Raw genomic sequence first — 20124 nt, 5'->3', positions numbered from 1 at the left:
TCTGGTACTGAATGATCTTGCATTGATTTCCAGTTACCATTAAAATGTCTACTGCAAACATCCCTACGCATTATAACAAATGAAGCAAAAAGGGGCCAGATATGAAATAAACCAAAAGGACAGCTCAAAACACACATCAGATAAAATAATTTCAATAACTAACTTTTACTGGAAAAGCTCACTCAGTCTCTGCAACAAACTGCTATGAAGGAAAGGTTACTTTGTTTTTCTTGTATTGTTTTCTTGCAATTTATATTACTTCATTGTATTCTTCTATTTTGTATTTTGTGGTTATTTCAATTACACAGTGTTTTAATTGTATTCTGCTTTCTATTTCATATTTAAACCAGGGAAGAGTCATAGCTGTGTCTCTTGTTAGTCACACAGAAATTACATTTTCCCCACCCTTCAACCATGGTACTGTTGTGTTTTTAAGCTCAACTGTCTCACTAGTTGCCTGCTCATTATGTTAATTTGACCACATGTTTCTTTCCCTCTCCACTTTCATTCTTAATGAGCACAATTATGATTTTGTGAAGTCATTTCCCTTCAGCTTTTTAAATGTATTGGCCCCTCCACTGTATTCCACTATGTATCTTGCTCTTTTAAAATTAGTGGCTCTCCCCTTAGATTGCTAAAGCTTGAGTTACCCTCTCTTTCATATCTGACAGATACTGTAACACTTGGGATATTAGCCTATTTTTCCATCATACTTTAAAATTTCAACATTTTCTTCAAGACCATCAATTGCTGGAGAGGGCATATTCTGCCTCTCAGTAGTCATCTTAGGATTAGTGCTTCAGTTTTGCTCCTGATGAGAGAAGGAGCATAGAGGCATTATTTCCTGGAGACTGCTTATCAACAGAAAGTCTGATAACTGCTTCATAGATGCCAGCTTGGAATGTGTACTTCTATTTTGCTCCTGGTAAGTGCAAGAGGGGCATTCATTCTCAGCTGTCTCTGATTGTGCAGTGAGTGTCTGTGTGGGACCTTCCTGATTGGTCTGGATGCTATTCAAGGCATCTGCCAGGAAAAGGTTACACAAGGCCTACATACCCTTGCATCATCTGGGACAAGACTGATGACCACCAAAGATCCTGTGGCCTGTTCACATCTTGTCATTGGTGCCACTGTGTTGCTTCTGGTGTGAGAAGAATCAAATGGGCATTGTATTCCAGCAGTGTGAAGCTGTGGTGAGACCAGCACTAGCAGCAGCCAGGCAGAAACCAATAAGGTGCATCTCCATGATCTGTTATTCTTCACAATGCTATTTTGTTATCTTTTCAGTAAGTACTGCTTGATTAGCTGCTCTCTAACCTAACTTCAGAATATCTCCCCAAATACTTCATCCATAAATCATCAGTGCCTACTTTAGCAATTTCCCCCTCAAGTGTTTGCCAGTACCCTGTATACATGCAGGCACCTTCAGTTAATATTTTTCCTGTAAAAGCACCCTTCATATTTCACCAATACGTAGTAGCACACAGGGCAACCAGTTTGCAATGGCAAGTACTGTCCCCATTTGCAAACCAGTTTCTTATCATTTTACTTTATGTTCTCACCACAACTGTCCAATCAATAAAAAAGGTCCTCTTGTCAATGGATATGAATGTTTGCCACTTTCTCCGTTACCAGCTTGGTGGATATGGACATACTGAGGCAAAGAAGAAATTGCCTGATGTTTCCTGAAAACCAGATAATTCTCAAACAAACTGATAAGGTATTTGAAAGATGTACTTACACAGTAAACACAGTACATCTTGATAAAGCCTGGTATGACTCCAGGCGAAAGCGCTTGATGTAATATTTTACTTTTTATTTTTTTGTTCTCTATTAAAGTCAATTCCGATTCAAGACACATTGGACTGTTCCGTTCCTTTCAAGCCTTTGGATATTTTACTTTGTTCTTGGTTTGGATCTGCTTTGTTTTGAGTTTGTACTTACACAGTGTCATTGTAGGCAAAGCTCTCACATACAAGCACTCCTGATGTCAGTCAAGTTGTCAATAGTTCACATGCTGCACCCATCACACACAGTACAAAGTAAACACATAGACCCACATATGCTAAGGCAAATACATGTAACCTTCATAAACCCCAAATACTTCCTAGATGAAGTACAAAACTCCAAAGACCAAAGATGAAATACAATTAACAAATGCCTTCAGCAGCCCCAAATGCACTCTTTGAAAACAACACCAACATCAATACACACAGCCACATCTCATGGAGCCTCTACCTCTAATCCCATAAGTCAAGCCACCACACATTCCAAGATTCTGGTCATTGGAGACTCCATTGTGGGGCACACTGATGTCCTTCTCAACAGGGTGAGTAAGGAGAAAGTCATGGTCAGCTGCTTATCAAAAGCCAGGATCCAACACATTATGAATGCACTCAGGTCTTTGGACCACAAGTTCCAGAATGGCTAAGCCATAGTCCATGTGGGTGTAAATTACTTGAGACATACCTCACTAGACTATAAGAACAGAGGCATCACAGAGCTCTCAGAATATGTGTCCAGGCTGGTTTGAGCCCAGCAGTGAACATCATTCTACTTTCTCCAAGGGCGATGGCACAATATGAACAGAAGGTGACTGACTTTAATAATTGGCTGTTTCAGGTGTCATTCTAAAGGGGTGCACTACTTGTCAGCATGGAATATGATGGTCAACAAACTACATTGCTTTGGTAGGGATGGTCTGCCCATCTCACCTTTAGGCTTTCGAATGTTAACTAAACATTGCACTCCCCATAGTGCTTTTTTAGGCAATGGCAAACTGAAAGTATTTATGACATAACAAATAAAAAAAACAAGGAAGCCTAAAGGTGTTACTGCTCCATGCTAGGAGTCTAAACAAGAAACTCCACTCCCTACAAGCTCTCCTCTCCCTAGAGAACACTGATAGGGTTACCACCTGTCCCACTTTGCGAGTGACAGTCCCTCTTTGGGCAGTTGTGTCCCGCAAATAAATTGCAAAAATGGTAAATGTCCTGAGATTTTAAGGCAAAATTATTTCCTATATTTTATGTAATAGTTGCATAAAACAGTTATTCTGTTATCTGAAACACCTAAATGTTATAAGAAATAGAATAAGCAACTAAAATGCTGCAAGAATAAGCTTTTATTTAGGCAAAAAAGTGAAGTTCTGTCCTTTGTATTGGCTGTGGGTATGTTTTGGCCTGCAAAATCTGAAGTTTGTACCAAAAATGTCCCACTTTGGGCTTTTGAAAAGATGGCAACCTTAAACACTGATGTCTATGCAATCACTGAGACATGGTTTAAAACCACAGAGAGCACACCAATAGTGCAAAGCTATAACACCTTCCACACATTTAGACATTACTGAACTCAGGGACTAAAGGTGGAGGTGTCTCAATTTATATCAGAAATAAGTAGAACTCAAGGCTAGTCAAACAATACAATGCACTTGAGCTTCTCAATGTTCAAGTCACCATATGCAAAATCTCATACCACTTCCTTGCAAGCTATAGGTCTCCCTCTATGACCCAGGAAACCCATAACACATATTTAAGCTTACTGGAAACACTCATCATCAAACCCCATAACATATTCTTGGGTGACTTTAATTAACTGGAAATCATATATGACACCAAATATGCAGACAGCGAGATTCCTACATTTTATAAACCCAAACTCCCTGGACCAGATTACCAATACACCAACCAGGGGCACAAGCATATTGGACCTGGTTCTCATTAATATGGGAGATAACTGCACATCTGCTAATGTTAGAGCAAAACAATAAATAAATAAAAATAAAACTACACTTATGGCTTAATGTTTGTTCTTGAGAGATTGCTTTTAATATCAATCAACGCTTGTTTTAAGAGGGTTCACATCTAGACTGGTAACTGAAAAAATATATTGAAAAAGGATTTAATTTCATAAATGAGCTCACAAACCAATCAAGTAGGTTTTTGCTTAATGTTAAAATAATGCAGCATAAATAACTAATTAGCAACCTGCAGCTAATAAAGAGCAGTTTCTACTCACCCCACTGGCTTTGTATGAAATCTTTCATTATTCAGGGTTTTTTTTGGAAGTTTTTATAGTTGCAGCCAATGGCAAGTGTGTTTGTTGGAGGCGGGGGCAATTCATTCCATGTCTAAAGCAAAAGAATCTCTCTTATGCTATAGTAATGTTGTGGGTCACACATATGCTTAACAGCTTGCAACTTGGAAAAATAAACATAGTCAAAAGTACAGGAAAATGTCACTGGTGATGAAAACTTAGTAAGAAATCCTCCCCATAAATGTTACAGATACAAAAATAATATGACATGACATAAAATAAACATTCAAGTCCTACAACAGAGGGGCATTGAGTTTAACAGTGAAATCCAGTCACTTCTATTAGGTGAAACAGTGACTGTACTAATACATGTATGTTAACAAAAACCTTATTTATTTTGCAGTTGATTCTGTTTTCTGTGTTGGAAAGCTTCATTACACTTTTCATAAAAAGAATATTTCAGAACATAAGTAGATGTTTCACTCATGCTGTAATGATAAGCCCAGAAAAGGGTGAAACATGTCTTTAGTTAGTGGTATCTGGTTCAGTAGCCTGAATGTACTAATTAAGACGCGAGTGTTACTGTGCATTCAAAAGCCAGTGCGCTGGAAAATGTATGTCTTTAAGGAGTAATTTGCATATCTTTCAATGATGGTTTAATCAAGAAAAGTTTGTAATTCTTTTTTTCACAGATGGTACTCCCTCTTGCCAGGTCTTTCTGGTTTCGTCCTGTATGTATTTGCTCCAGGAATTTTTTGTTTTGGTTTGTTTTACACAGACAACTTTCATGAAAAAAAAAATGTTATAGTGAATCTGGTGATATCTTTTTGGTGTCTTGTCATGCTGATGGATCTGGGTGTACCCAGATCTTTGTATTTCAAAAAGCTAAACAATGAAGGACAGATCTACAAACACAGACATTAGAAAGAAGAGTCCCTGCTGTACGCACTTAGGGCTTTGCACAGATCAATATGCCTTTTTGTAGGCATAGAAATAAAAAAAATATGTCTAGGTCAGATTCAACAGTGTAGAGTCCATATTAATGGATGAGCTGCTTTACGGCAGACAGAAAAATATGTTTCCAAAACTGCTCTAAAATAATCTTAGAAATCTTTTTCAAATAGCTACTTTTGAACGTCAACTCAAGGTCTCATGACTCCAACACAGAAAACAGAATCAACTGCAAAATCCATTTTATACAAGAGTCATCAGTCTTCACTTCCTGAATTTTCTTTCTGATCATCTTTAATCATCGGATATCTTTGCCTCACAGTGTGAACTGATTACAAACCATTACTCTATTTTTGTGGGTAAATAGGATTGGCTATCATATTTTGTCTTATGAATGCAGGCTGTTGAATGATTTTATAACTTTCTTCTTTAATTTTAACTATATTTTATGGCCAGATCTTTTCTGGGAGGTAATGACCAAGAATGAGATAATTAGGCCCTCAGTTAAATTCATGGCATCACCCTTTCCTTTTAGGGGATATCAGATTTAGTTTAAAACACTGAATTATATCAAGAAGCATTTACTTTATCGTTAGAATAGTTTCACCATGCTCCTAATTGCCTTTACACCCAAGGCATTTTTTTTCAAAATAACTGAACGTATTAAAATTAACATATATAGCAGTAAAATCATGCAAATGTTTTACTGGCATTTTTTTTTAAATATAAACGTTTCTAAAATATTTGCTATATATAGGTCAATGCATATTGTTATATCTGGATGTTATTTTATAACAAACTTCAATAAGCTGTCATTCGTGCAAAAAAAGTGAATTTAATGAATGAAAATATTTTTCAAATACATTTTCATACCTGTAAAGAAAAATATATTTGCTGAGAGAATATTCTAGATAATATCTGATTGCATGTAACTTTCAGATAACCTAAAAAAGAAAAACACTGTTGACATTTTTAAACAAGGTGACAAATGAACAAATGCACTCATTTTGGTAGGGATGGTTGTTCACAGCTCCCTGTTACTTTCTAGACATAAATGATTGTCTAAATTAAACTGTCACTTCCTGGTTGTATATCAGATATAGAATCATATTTATAAATACTTAGCTTGCTACTAGTGTCATGCTGAGACTTTAGAAAAGTAGTGAGAAAGTGATAGTGTATTTTCTGTTCCGCACATTAACCAGTAATCCTTTTATCTCATCTATCTTTCAGGACTCAAAACTGAATGAAGAGTTGCACTTGTGCTCTTTCTCCCTTTTCTCTAATAGGTGCCTTCTTAAAAGAAGAGTTTTCCTTGGCCCTTTCCTGGTAGAAACAAAATAATGCCATTAACTTTGTAGAAAGGTACTGATCCAGGCAATATGTTTTGACTGTGTGCAAGAATATGAAATATTTCCTCCATAGCTGGACATGCACAGGACAAATCCAGTTTAGTTCATACTGGTATAAATCACTACTTTAATTGTGCAGCTGTGTTAGTTAGCAACATACAAAATGTACATTTTGTACAAGTCTGTAATAAAAGATGTTAATTTCTTAGGTTAAACCTTGTGTGATATCAACTCTGTGGCATAGGGGGATAAAGCCCTGACTATGACCCAGATGTCCCAGGACTGATTTGTAGCCTGGGTCCTGGAGGAGCTGATGAACGAAACTGATAACAAAGTATTAAGCCTGCTCACCTCTCTCAGGGGGGGGGGGGGGGCAGAGATGTTGAGGGCATGCTGTGGTGGACCTGCCATTCTCTGCTGCCACTGAGGTAATTTTTTATTTATTTATTTAACATTTGTTTACCAGGAAAGTCCGACTTGGAACAAAGCCAATTTTCAGCGGAAGCCCAGGAAGAAATGCTCCAGATGCATGCCTTTGTAACGTGGGAAGAAACCCATATGAATGCAGGGAGGACATGCGGACTCTGCAAGAAGGCACCCCAGCCAAGAATCAAACCGGAGAACCTCTTGCTGTGAGGCAACAATGTAACTGCTGCACCACTATGCCATCCTAGGTCATGAGTCTAAGTCTTGAGGTCATGACATCAAGAGACTGACATCTGCTGGATAGGCATGTAGATGGGGGTCAGTAACAACTATATGTCATTATAAAAGTGGAATGTTCTCTCCTGATAATGGGCCAGTGGATGCCTACATAGACTATATGCATGCAGGCATATCTGGAGGGTTGAGCTTAGAATTAAAATCTATCTGAGTGCAGTACAACGACTCCAGCATTTTTATTCTGCTGTCTGGTTACCAGAACATACATGCCAATAAAGGTCAAATAGTTCTTCCCATGCAGAGACCCTCCTAGTACAGGGACATGTCCGAGGGAGGGGGGGGGGTTATGCCTCTAATATTTAGTAGAATTAGGGAGAGAAGGCCCTATCGGGGATGTCAGAAATCTGAAGTCAGTGGTTGCTGGCAAAAAAGAAAGATTAAAAGTTCTCTAGACATGAATAAAGGTGTGGCCACTCAGTGCTGAATGAATTCAATACAGATACAGATTATGAATTATAGTAAATGTTTCCATAAAAGGAGGTGAGGAATAAGTAGGCTTTGGGAATACTATATTGAGTAATGCATAAAAAGTATAGGTCATCATACATGATATAGCATGTGCATTAATGGGTTGACACAGATTGCTATAAAAGTAAAATAAAGCAACTGCACATGCAAGGGAAGCAGTTACAAATGTACACACCACATATCTAGTGCTCTTTACTAAAAATAGTAAGCTATGTTCACAAAGAAAAATGTTAATTGCACAGGGTCATGTGAGATTTTTTTCTTTCTTTATCAGTATTAGAGACAGTATAAGTACAGAAGTCCTAAATATGAATACACCTTTATAGGAGAGATGTTAATTCAAGGTTGTATTGAGTTAGACTGCCTGCAATGAAATATAATGAAGTTTACAGGAATGGTCATGAAGTACATATAACAATAATTTTCTTTGCAAAGCACTGCTCAGTGGTAAAACTAATGCAGATGCTATTATAATTTTTTTCTGTAAATTCTTCATTGCCTACAGGCAACAGTTAAATGGTATATACATAAAAGTGACAGCTGCCTGGCACAATTAAGTATTTTGAAAATGTATGCACAAATGTATGTAAATTAAATGGATTTCTAGACTGCCAAAACTGTGCAACTGCAGCAATGCATAAAGTCCAATAATTGGAAATTAAATAAATACAAAATAAAGATACTGATTATGGAGGTATTATTATTATTATTATTATTATTATTATTATTATTATTATTATTATTATTATTGTTGTAATTTTCATTATAGTGCATGGAGCATGGGGATTATACTCTGATATTCAGAAAAAGACAAATCAGTGGAGCAAGACTTCACCTTAACAAATATTAAGCACCCCCTGCTTAAGTTGTTAAGGTCAGGTCTCAGGCCAGGAAGTAAAATCTGCCAATACTGACCAGCAAATGACAGCCGCAGAGTAAAATATTTGTTTCTGCCAGTTGTCTGTCAGTAACTTGTTCTGATTTCCTGTTATTAACTTTAAAAGTTACTAGAATAACAGGATACATGTTCGCATGCATTTTCTGAAGGATACAAACTCTGAAACCTAAATGTATTTCATTATTTAATGTTCTCAGTTCTCAGTAATTTGTCCAAAAACACAGAATTTATGAGGAGCAGACCAAAGATATGAGACAAAAATCTGGACATTCTGTGAAAATCTCGATAGTTGACAGGCATGGAAGGCGAGCATCAGCATAAAGCTCTGACTGCTTTTCTGACTGTGTTTACTAAGTGCTTTACATCTTTGAGGGACAGCAAAACGTTTAGTTTTTCCCCCCTTTTACTGTAAAGCAGATAAAGCTCCATGCTCTACAAAGAATTATAATCAGGTCACAGATTCTAGCCTTCTATTATCTTCACATGGATGCCAAGATTACTTGTCAACCATGTTTCCAATACATAATAAGTTTGTTAGCACTGGCAACCTGATCATAATCATCTGTATTATCAGAACTGTTGTAGCTGCTATTAATGTAACCACATGCAGTAGAAGAGGCTAAACTGGACTTATAAAAGGACATACTCTTTATACTACGTAGCCAGCCTGTGTATGTGCAGGCTGTGTGCCACATGTTCTTTTCTATCTTTGGAATGCACATGTAATGCATTTTCTATACTTAGTATAGGTACTTCATGCATAGTAGGTAAGACTTTTCCCTGCACACATTTGTAGTCATTTCTGTTGTTAGTATCTCTGCCAAAAGAAGTTACCATTCTTGCAATCAGCAGCTAACCTGCTGTAATTCTAACCAATATGTAACAAGAAATTGAACATTTTTTTTTGTTTCCCGGAAAAAAAGTGTCTATCTGTTGGTCTTTATTAAGAGTTATAGCTTATTACTGTAGAGAGATATGTTCTCCAATAAAATTCTGACTGCACCGTTCTTTTGCTGTCAGTATACCTTAATCTGTAATCCTTCAATTTCTTTTGTTATCTCTTTTACCTTTTCTGACCCCATGGCTGGTTACGCAGGGTATCTTGCCTCTGAATTTATACTTAAATAACAGATGCTTTACCAGTAAGGAATTGTATATCCAGCAAGCTCTTAACAGATTGGTTAAAGATCACATGCATTTTTTAATTTCATTTTTCAGTAAAATCATGATTGGAAACATTGTGGAAATTTTTTTTTAATTTAACTGAAAATATCTTGAAAAATACCCTCTGAATGCAGAAACTCCTGATATCCAGTATTAAGTGAAACATGCTAGCATGACATAATTGCATCTACAAGTTAGGTTTAAATAGAACACCTAAATAATTGTATAACAAATAGGAAATTCCCAACCTTTTAAATTTATTTACTTAATTTAATTTGCATATGTATGTATTTTGCCTAATTATTAATTTAATAAGTTGTCAGTTATCTAACTGCATTAGAATTCTTTACATATTCTAACGTACCCTTAGCACCTGACTGCATAATAATGTTATTACATCCTGTTGGCATATTTTACTTAATGCACGACATCAACAGGAGCATTTATTACAAATCACATTCATAGGTTATTTCTCAAGGTGTTTTTTTTAATTAATTATTTCAAAAAACACTACATTTTCTACAGAGTAATGACCACAAGCATGAACAATTATTTGCACACAATCTTTAATGTATCTCCCAGTGAGTTTTTCCTTACTTTCTAGTTGTTATAGCCCTGCTATCATTTTACATGAAAACATTGCAGTAGCCAAGAGCTAGAATTACTTTTTTGTTTTCTGTATGCACGTCCTTAACACTCACAAAACTCTCTAAACTGGTGATTGTTAAAGTTGAACAAATATTTCTTGCTTACCTTGTTATGCTATTAGTAGATATTTCACTGTCAGTAATACTGTAAGACTAACACATATTTTATTCAGAACTGAAGTTACTTCATGTGAGGATGTAAAAAGGTGCTGTTTTACCACTGGAAATATTGAGTTGTAAATTTAAATGATGATTAACAAGTGCTCTTTGTTGAAAGTATAAATCAATGCAAACATCAGTACTTGTTTTCTTGGACATGCTGGTGTTTGTATTTGAGCTGACTTGTTTTATTTGACAATGGTTTGACAAGTTAAGTAGTCTGTATTTGTTTCAGATTCATTCACAGCCTGTCCATTTTGTACATCATGTTTACAGTCTCTTCTGCTGTTTCATCTATTTCCTGTGTTTCCTCTTCTATCCCTATTAAATAATAAGTTTCTTTACAGATAAACTTTATCTGTTATATTATAATTCATCAGATTGAATTCCTTTCGGTCTAGCACATGAAAAAAAATGATTTTAATGTTCTTCCTTTACTGTAATCTCATCATCCAAACAGCCTTTAATATGTCACACCTTTTTTAATTGTATGTGTAGACTGTCCTCTTGGTTTCCTACAGTTGTAGTTTTGTACTTTGCTTTTTGTACATCTCAGACAAGGCTCAAAAAAGCTTACAGAAATACAGAAACCTTAACTTGAAGGACCCTCCATTGCAATAAGCCTTTCCAATTCAACGCCTGCTCTCCTGCTACAGTTTTTCCATGGTGGTGGCCATAGCACAGATAGCAGTTTAATTCTGGAAGCTGTGTGATAATGAGGCAGTCTGTTGCAGCAGCTAATGATAATTAGCCATGTGCTTTCCTCTGGAAATGATGGCAGCTCCAGATCACCACTGCAGAGGGGTTCATAGAATCACCCTGACATGTATTATTTTTTTCTCTAGGAGGAAAAGTGAATGCTGACTTTTGATAGAATTCACACATTGTATCTTATAAGAGTAGTCAAGTATTGTACTGTGACTATAAGTAAGTAAAGTGGAATGAGCTGTGACAGATAAGTCTGTGTTGATGTGTGCATGGATATGAATGTATGTATGTGTGTGTGTGTGTGTGTGTGTGTGTGTGTGTGTGTGTGTGTGTGTGTGTGTGTGTGTTGGCACATGCATGTGGGTGTGCAGGTGAATGTTTCCACATTGGAGTGTGCATGGATATGTATGTATGTGTGTGTGTGTGTGTGTGTGTGTGTGTGTGTGTGTGTGTGTGTGTGTGTGTGTGTGTGTGTGTGTGTGTGTGTGTGTGTGTATGCATAGGTGTTGGAATGTGCATGCATGTGGATGTAAGGGTGTGTGTCTGTATACAGTGGTGATGCATGAGTTGGTAGGGAAAGCACTAGCACTGTTAGGTCTGGCAACACAGTATTGGATTCAGAATTGGAGATCCTCTCCACCATACTAATTGCCCAACTTATATTTCGCAATTACCATAAATGGAGAGAAAAACTATTCCCATTAGATAGTTTTAAGTGGCATGTCATTTATTATGCTAAGTTTGTGGATGACCTTTTTCTCCTATGGGCAGGATCGGAAGATGACCTACAAAAGTTTTTTGTGAGGTCAGTTTTTTGACAAATTTTTTGAATTTTACCATGGAGAGATCTGATAGATAGATATCGTTCTTAGATGTATACATTGAAAGGTTAGACAGTGGTCTACTCAATACAGGTGTATACAGGAAGTCATGCTGCAAGAACTCCCTCTTACATAGAGGGAGCATGTATCCTCGTTTTGTGTTTCGCAACATAGTGAAAGGTCAAACAATAAGAGCCTCACATCTGAATCCAACAGAACAAGGGTTTAAGAATTAATTAGAACAATTACGAGGGAGACTAGCTGCCAGATTCTACACACCAGAAGAGATAAACTCAGGAATTGAAGAGGTACAGGATTTGAGAACCCGATCTGCATGACCATATTTTGCAAACCCTGTAGACTCAGAAGGAACACCAGAGAGACCCCGAATTACTGACATGATGAAGAACCATCCCACAGTTAGGGTCTCACTAAATTATACACAAGACATTAGCAGTGTGAAAGGGATTTTTTATAAGAATTGGTCTATCCTCACCACAGATCCCAAATTAAAAGAGATAGTGGGGGACAGACCATCTTTGTCTATAGAAATAAGTCAAACCTGCACAGATTACTCTGTCAACCCAGAGTCCCTACTACAATTGGTAGGGGAGAGACATTAAATTACACCAGACCATGTCATAAATGCAATTATTCTCCCTTTATATCTGAGGACACTAGTTTTGTACAACCCGTCACTATGAAATGATTTTGTTTCAACATTTCAGCTAATTGTAATACCCAGCATGTCACATATCTAGCTAGGTGCATGGCCTGTGTAGCATTTTATGTGGGGAAAACTGATAGAAGGTTACGTGACAGGATACGTGAACATCTGTACAATATACATATCCAATCCCCACATAATGCATTATCTAAGCATGTCATGAATACAAATGACACACACAGCTTCAAATTTCGAGTACTACAAGTAAACAAACCCAATTCCAGGGGTGGCGACATAAGGAACTACACAGAAAGGATAGAAGCCAGGTGGATTATCATGCTAAGGGCAGATCAGAGACCTGGACTGAATGACAGAGTCCCTATCAAACCGACCCTAAAAAATAGAAGGTTAGTTGTTAGATAAAGACTTGTAGGTCAGATGGGATATTATATATGTATATATTATTGTATATCATGTAATGTAGTCCTTATACAGCTCTTACATGAACACATTATGAAATGTGTTTTCCATACAGCTCTTATATGAACTGGCATAGTTTGTCGTATAACACTTTATTGGTATATATATACAAATACATCCATTTACTACACATGTTCTTATATATATAACATTTAAAAAATGTTTCTAAACATCTTAAATACATTTGTCTTTTAGATCTACAAATGTTGTTATTTTAAGCACTTTTTATAAACATAAGTATATTTTAATTTTAGAAGTTGTTTTGTGGTTGAGTATTTATAAATTGTTTTTGAATGGAGCCTTATAGGTGAATATAATCTTAATTAATTAAAGAATTATGTCATAGAGGCTTTAGTATAAATGTTAGCATTACTTTTATGAGATGTAAAAGGTCTGAAGAAGCCCATGAGAGTGAAAGCGCTAACCTGGAATTCCAACAAACCTTGGATTTTATACTACATGCTTGAATCACTATTTATATTGCTACTAGTTTTCTTTGTGTATGGTGCGATCACTGTGGAGTGCTCTGGTGCTGTTTTCTTTGTTTAAATTTATTTGGTATAGTTATCAGAGCATTTACCCTCACTTCCCTCGTTTTATTTGGTTTAAAAAATTAAAAGAACCATTTATGGTTGTTATAATATGGTGTGTTTCGTCTTTAACTATACTTTTACTCAGAATTCCCAGATCACCTGATATGCCAGCAGTTATTTCCTGTTATATGACTTTGGCTCTGGTTCTTTGAGTTTGGTGGACCACCTCAAATTTAATGTTCTCAGATATGTCAGCTGTATGCTAATGAGATCATCAGTACTTAAATACCATGTGTGTATAATCTTCATAAAAAAGTTCACCATGTAAAGGAGAGAAGCACATATTATCAAAACAGTACCCCAGGATGATCAAAGACACAATGAAAGTCCATATATTGCTTTGCTAAAAAATAAATCATCACATTTAGTGCTTGTGTCCCTCCATAGGCCCCAGAAGTCATAACAGCATTTGACAACTGTTTTAAACAAACTTTTTCATTCAATGATGGCCTGAACAAAAATTACATCTAAGGAAAGAAATTCAGTCTTACTGTTTGACTTTATTTTTTCATGTATCCTTTCAACACACATCAACTATCCAAGACAATACTGTAATAACACATCAACTATCCAAGACAATACTGTAATAACTGTGAAACAATTTAAGCCAGCAAGTTTGTGCGCTTCTTAACCCCCAAAAGGCACAGGGTTGCAGCTGCTCTGATGTGCATTTTAAAGCTTTTTACCATCCTGTTGATCTAAAGATGGCCTGAACAGAAATCATTAGAAAATGAATAAATTCTGTCTATAAGAGTATTTTTTCTTTTAAGGAAGAAACAAGTTGTGTCCAAGGCTTGATGTTCAAAGCATACAAAGTAGCAGTTCACAATATACAAATGATTGTGAGGATGTACTAATCATATCTGGGAATAACCCCTGCCTACATGACTACCACCCCCCAATCAAAAAGTCATCTTCTGTCTCTCGCTGTAGTTGCAGATTGGGATGAAAACAAAGGCACAAATAGCTGTATTCACATATTTTAAGTGGCTGCTGTCAAACAACGGTTCATAGGTCTGTACTAGGTTAGTGGCCCTGGAGTCTTTACAAGCCTAGCCCATAGAAGTGCCCTGGCATCATGCTGCCCAATGTTAGTTCCCAGTGCCTCTATCAAGTAGAGCCAGTGGAGTGATCCCCAGGGTGAACTTTCTATTTCCCATCCACTCATCTTGCAAGATTTCTCTTGAAGAGAGTCAGTGAGGTGCTCTGCTTGACATCTATGGGAAGTCTATTCCAGAGCATGGGCAGTCTCTGGGTTATGGACCTGTCCCTCTAGCATGTTCTGTTGATTGTGGTAATGAGGTTGAGGTTTCTGGAGCATGTGGTGTGGAGGGATTGGGATTTCATTAGATGTAGCATTTCTAATAGAGCTAGGTCAGGCATGGCTCTGTAAGTCAAGCAGAGATCACCTCTAGTAGACAATATCAGACAGAGAACAGCTGCAGTTTTTTTAATCTGTCCATGTAGGATATGTGTTTAAGGCCTAGTATCCTCTTTGTGAGGTACTTTTGTGGCCTTTCCAGCTGTTGCATGTGTCTAGTGAGGTACATGGCAAATGGGGCATTATACTCAATGATTGGTCTAATGGGGGAAGAGTAGAGAGAGATGATGACCTGTTTCTTCCTGGATGCAAAACCCTTGGTAATGAGATGTGCCACATAGAAGGACTTTCTGACCATAGTGGCAATGTGGTGGTTGAAGGAGAGGTTGCTGTCAACCTGTGTCCCCAGATCTGTTATAACACCTTCAGTGTTCAGTGGGCTCCCATCAATGTGGTAATTAGTGGAAACTGAATTTTTCACAAAGGGAACAATGACGCATTTTTTGGCATTAAGCTTAAGGCCATGGTTTTGACACCAGTCATTGGTCTCAGTGAGGCCTTTCTGTAGGATGTCTACATCACTTGGGGAGTTAATAATGGCTCCCAGCTTGCAGTCGTCTATGAACTTGATCAGCCAGAGTTCCTCCATGTTGGCCTGGACTTCTGAGAAGTAGATGCCAAACAGCAGAGGACACAGGACCAATCCCTGTGGGACTTTTTTGATTGAGGGGGTTGTCATGTAGGCAGGGGTTATTCCCAGATATGATTAGTACATCCTCACAATCATTTGCATATTGTGAACTGCTACTTTGTATGCTTTGAACATCAAACACACTGTGGGTTCTATCTGTGAGCCAGTTTGCAACCCACCTAGTGCTATAGGGGTTGATGCCTAGTTTGGTGATTTTATTATTAATTCCTGAGTGGGGAATGGTATCAAAGGCCTTGGCCAGATTGAGGTAGGCTGTATGAACTGCCTTGCCCTCATCCACAGCTGTGGTGACTGACTCAAATAAGTCAACCAGGTTGAGCAGGCATGATCTACCTTTCACAAAACCAAATTGCATGGAATCTAGAGTTTGGAGATTCCCTATATCCTTGTTAATTAGGTCCGTGATGATGCGCTCCATAGCCTTACACATCAGACTCATCAGGCTAATGGGGTGATAATTCCCAGGGTCTGTAGTCACTCCCCCTTTATGGTGCCTCTTCACATTTATCAGCAAAAGACAGACACCTTCTGTTTACTCCTTTTATGTCACAATGGGATAAAATGGGTGAAATAAAGCATATAGAGCACACTAGGATATTTCAGTCTGATGCTGGAGGACAAATATAAACAATAAGTGACAGTTCCACTACCCCTAAAAGACAGTCACTTGTATATGCATCAGATATTTCACTGTGATGAAAGGAAAAAACAATACATGCAGCATGCCTTCTCGCCTCATCCCCAAAAGACAGCTACCTTCTCTGTACTCCAGTGATGTCAGACTGGGAAGAAAATAAAAATAAATAAATAAATAAATAAATAAATAAAGATAACCCAATAGGATATTTCAATCTGTTGCTGTCGGACAAACATAGACAGTGTGTTGCCATACCACTACCCTCAAAAGATAGACACCTGTATACATGTCTTACGTGACTGTCAGGACAGTGTGAAGAAACACCAGTCACACTACTCTATTCTGATTTGTTGCTCCTAGACAGTATGCTACCCTTATTCAAGTTATAGAGATCTTCTCTGCACACACGAGAAAATGAAATAATGACCACACTGTCTCCAGCCCCCATGCAACCTATAGCAACTGTCTGTGCACCCACATGAGGTTTGTGAGGAAAGTTAATTACCACACTGTCTTTGGCAACCCACATAAACTATAGCAACATTTTGTGCATACCTCACAGGTTTAATTATGAAAAAAAATGTTGACCACATTATATACAGCATCCTATGCAAGATGTAGAGACTTTTCATGCACACATCTGAGCAGGACTGACTTTAGACTAAGTAGGGTTCAGGACATAGGCCACTACTAAACATCTGCCAAAATTCACTTATATAATTTGAGATGTAGAGGCCACTAGACCCCTAGAAACTCCAAGGGCCTTCATGTTCTGTCATGCATTTTATGTCTTATTTTTAACATATGACTTGCTAACTTTTTTTTGTTGCTTTTACCCAGAAGTGCCTGACAGAATTATTTGAGTCCACAGATAAAAATCAGTGACATTATTTTTATACACATGTACTGACACTATCCCTGCAAAACTAAGTCTAACACAAGATGCACTGATTTTTCAAATATGTGTGTGTGTGTGTGTGTGTGTGTGTGTGTGTGTGTGTGTGTGTGTGTGTGTGTGTGTGTGTGTGTGTGTGTATATATATGTATATATATATATATATATATATATATATATATGTATATATATATATATATATATATATGGGTCCCCTATGAAATCCCGAATGCACAGAATCCCGACGGACAAAATACCAAGACGAAAAGCCCAAAACCCCACATTACTGAAACGTTGAAAGCGCGAAATTCAAAATTGCGAAACTAATACATGCATACAGCACACACACAAACATACACACACCCTCCCTCCATAACCAAACAAACAACCCTACACTAAAGATAAGATGTGTGCCCCCCACCCCACTTTATTATTCTAACTCTGAGATCACACAAACATATACACAAGGCAAACTCACACCCATACATTACAGTCACACACACACACACACACACACACACACACACACACACACACACACACACACATCACAGTCACAACACACACTTACACACACTAAAGTCCCTCACAAACACACTTACACACACATACTTACCTAAACCACAACACCAGAAGCGCTAACTCAAAATCCCTTAACATCAGGATTTTGAATTTCGCTCTTCTGGTCTTTCGGTAATGTGGGGTTTTGGGCTTTTCGTCTCAGTATTTTGACCATCAGGATTCTGTGCATTCGGGATTTCGTAGGGGACACTTATATAGATATATATATCTATCTATATATATATATATATATATATATATATATATATATATATATATATATATATATATATATATATATATATATATATATATATATATATATATATATATACACACACACACACACACACACACACACACACACACGCACACACAAAACACACAAGTGCACGCAGGCATTGACCCTAACAAGGCAGTTCTGTCTGAAATAGGCAAACATACCCACACACACATGCTGTACAATTACCTACAAGCAAATTGGGGGAATGCTTGTTCACCTAGGTCATATCTTTGGAGTGCTGGAGGAATCCAGAGCACATGGATAAACCCACACAGAGATAGAGAGAACTTACATATGCCATACAGAAGAAACCAAAGCTAAGAACTCAACCAGGGCTAAGTACTCTCAAATGACAATGCTACTTAATAGACCACTGTGTCAGTGAACAGTTGCCTCCACACACATTCTTCTCCTGTCTGACTACCAATGATAGCCTTTTACTGTGTGCATTGATGATGTTTGTGATTGAAACATATCATTAGTTCATTACTCTTAAATACACTGCCTTCTCACATTTTCTGCTCCTGTCTGACTACCAATGATAGCCTTTTACTGTGTGCATTGATGATGTTTGTGATTGAAACATATCATCAGTTCATTACTCTTAAATACACTGCCTTCACACATTTTCTGCTCCTGTCTGACTACCAATGATAGCCTCTTACTGTGTGAAATGATAGCATTTGTGATGGAAACATATATTTAGTTCATTACTGTTAACTACACTGCAACCCCTCCACACACCCAAACACACACACACACACACACACACACACACACACACACACACACACACACACACATACACACACACACACAAAAGCATAAGCCTTATCTGTGCTAGTTTTATACTGGTTTCAGCAAATACAATACATTATGTGGCAATACGTCTGCCGTACCAGATCAGTTACTTTTGTTTAACAATGATGAAACAACTGGAGTGATAACTTACTTTTTCCCAGTACTGACCTCCGTATCCATCACTTACAGTCACTTCACTTACTGTATACACATCATATGTCTGAATGTGGTAAAAATAATAATTATAATAATGGTTGCTATAATGAATTTCAAGTTTCCTTCACAGAAATACACAGTAATCACAGAAAATTATCTTATTTAAATGCATATTCGTCCTTCAAAGTGAGATCAATGACAGTCAGTTAATTTCATCCACAGATAGCCTTCATCCCCACCCCATAGCAGTTATGACCACTTATGAGTACTCTTTAGGCATCAGATTTTGACAAAATGATGACCATGTAATGCATCTATATTAGTTTATCGAATGCTTATTTTGTTGAATACCTTTTCATTAATCCATTTTTGTTGAACACTCTCTTAATCAAAGTGTTTGTTCATCAAACTGAAAGTGATTGGTTAATTTTAGTTGGCCAACATACGGAAGATAACTTACCTTTGTTTTACTTTAGTACGTCACAGGATGTTCAGTAGCAAGTCATGCCTAAACTCTGCCCACCATCTAATAGTAGGTGAAAGTAAGGTACTATTCATACCAATGGTGGCATGAATATTCATTATCTTTTAGTATTTTACCCTTTCAGTGCTGGTATATTTAATTTGCAGGGGGTGTGGGGAGTACAGCACCCCTGCAAAAGTGATGTAAAAGGTAGTTGCTGTTTTTAACATTTTGATTTGTAAGGCTATGTAAACTTTTTCAAGTACTGATTGCAAGGTACTACACTATTACAAAAATAAAAAAAATGCTGCAATTAAAAATTTTAAACTACTAGTTTTAATTTTTATTCAAATATTTTGTTAAATACTGAGTTTTAGAGTATAATATAATGGTTAGGTGTTGTACTTGTTTGCATGTTCTGTAGTTGTTCAGTGATGTCACATGTAACATTTAGTTAAGGTGGCCAACTAAAATAATTTGATAATATTGTGTTTGATGATCATACTGTTCACTAAATTGGTAGTTCAAGGAATAGGGTTCGATGAATAGGTATTCATTAAAATGAGAATTCAGTTAAGAGATATAGACTCTCATGTAATATATTCCAGCTTTGTTATGCAAAAACAATA

Source organism: Protopterus annectens, chromosome 8.part1 (genome assembly GCF_019279795.1).
Source record: "Protopterus annectens isolate FY-2018-M chromosome 8.part1, PAN1.0, whole genome shotgun sequence".
NCBI classification, from domain to species: Eukaryota; Metazoa; Chordata; order Ceratodontiformes; family Protopteridae; genus Protopterus; species Protopterus annectens.
The sequence above is the reverse complement of the archived record's forward strand: the minus strand, read 5'-3'. Positions refer to the sequence as shown.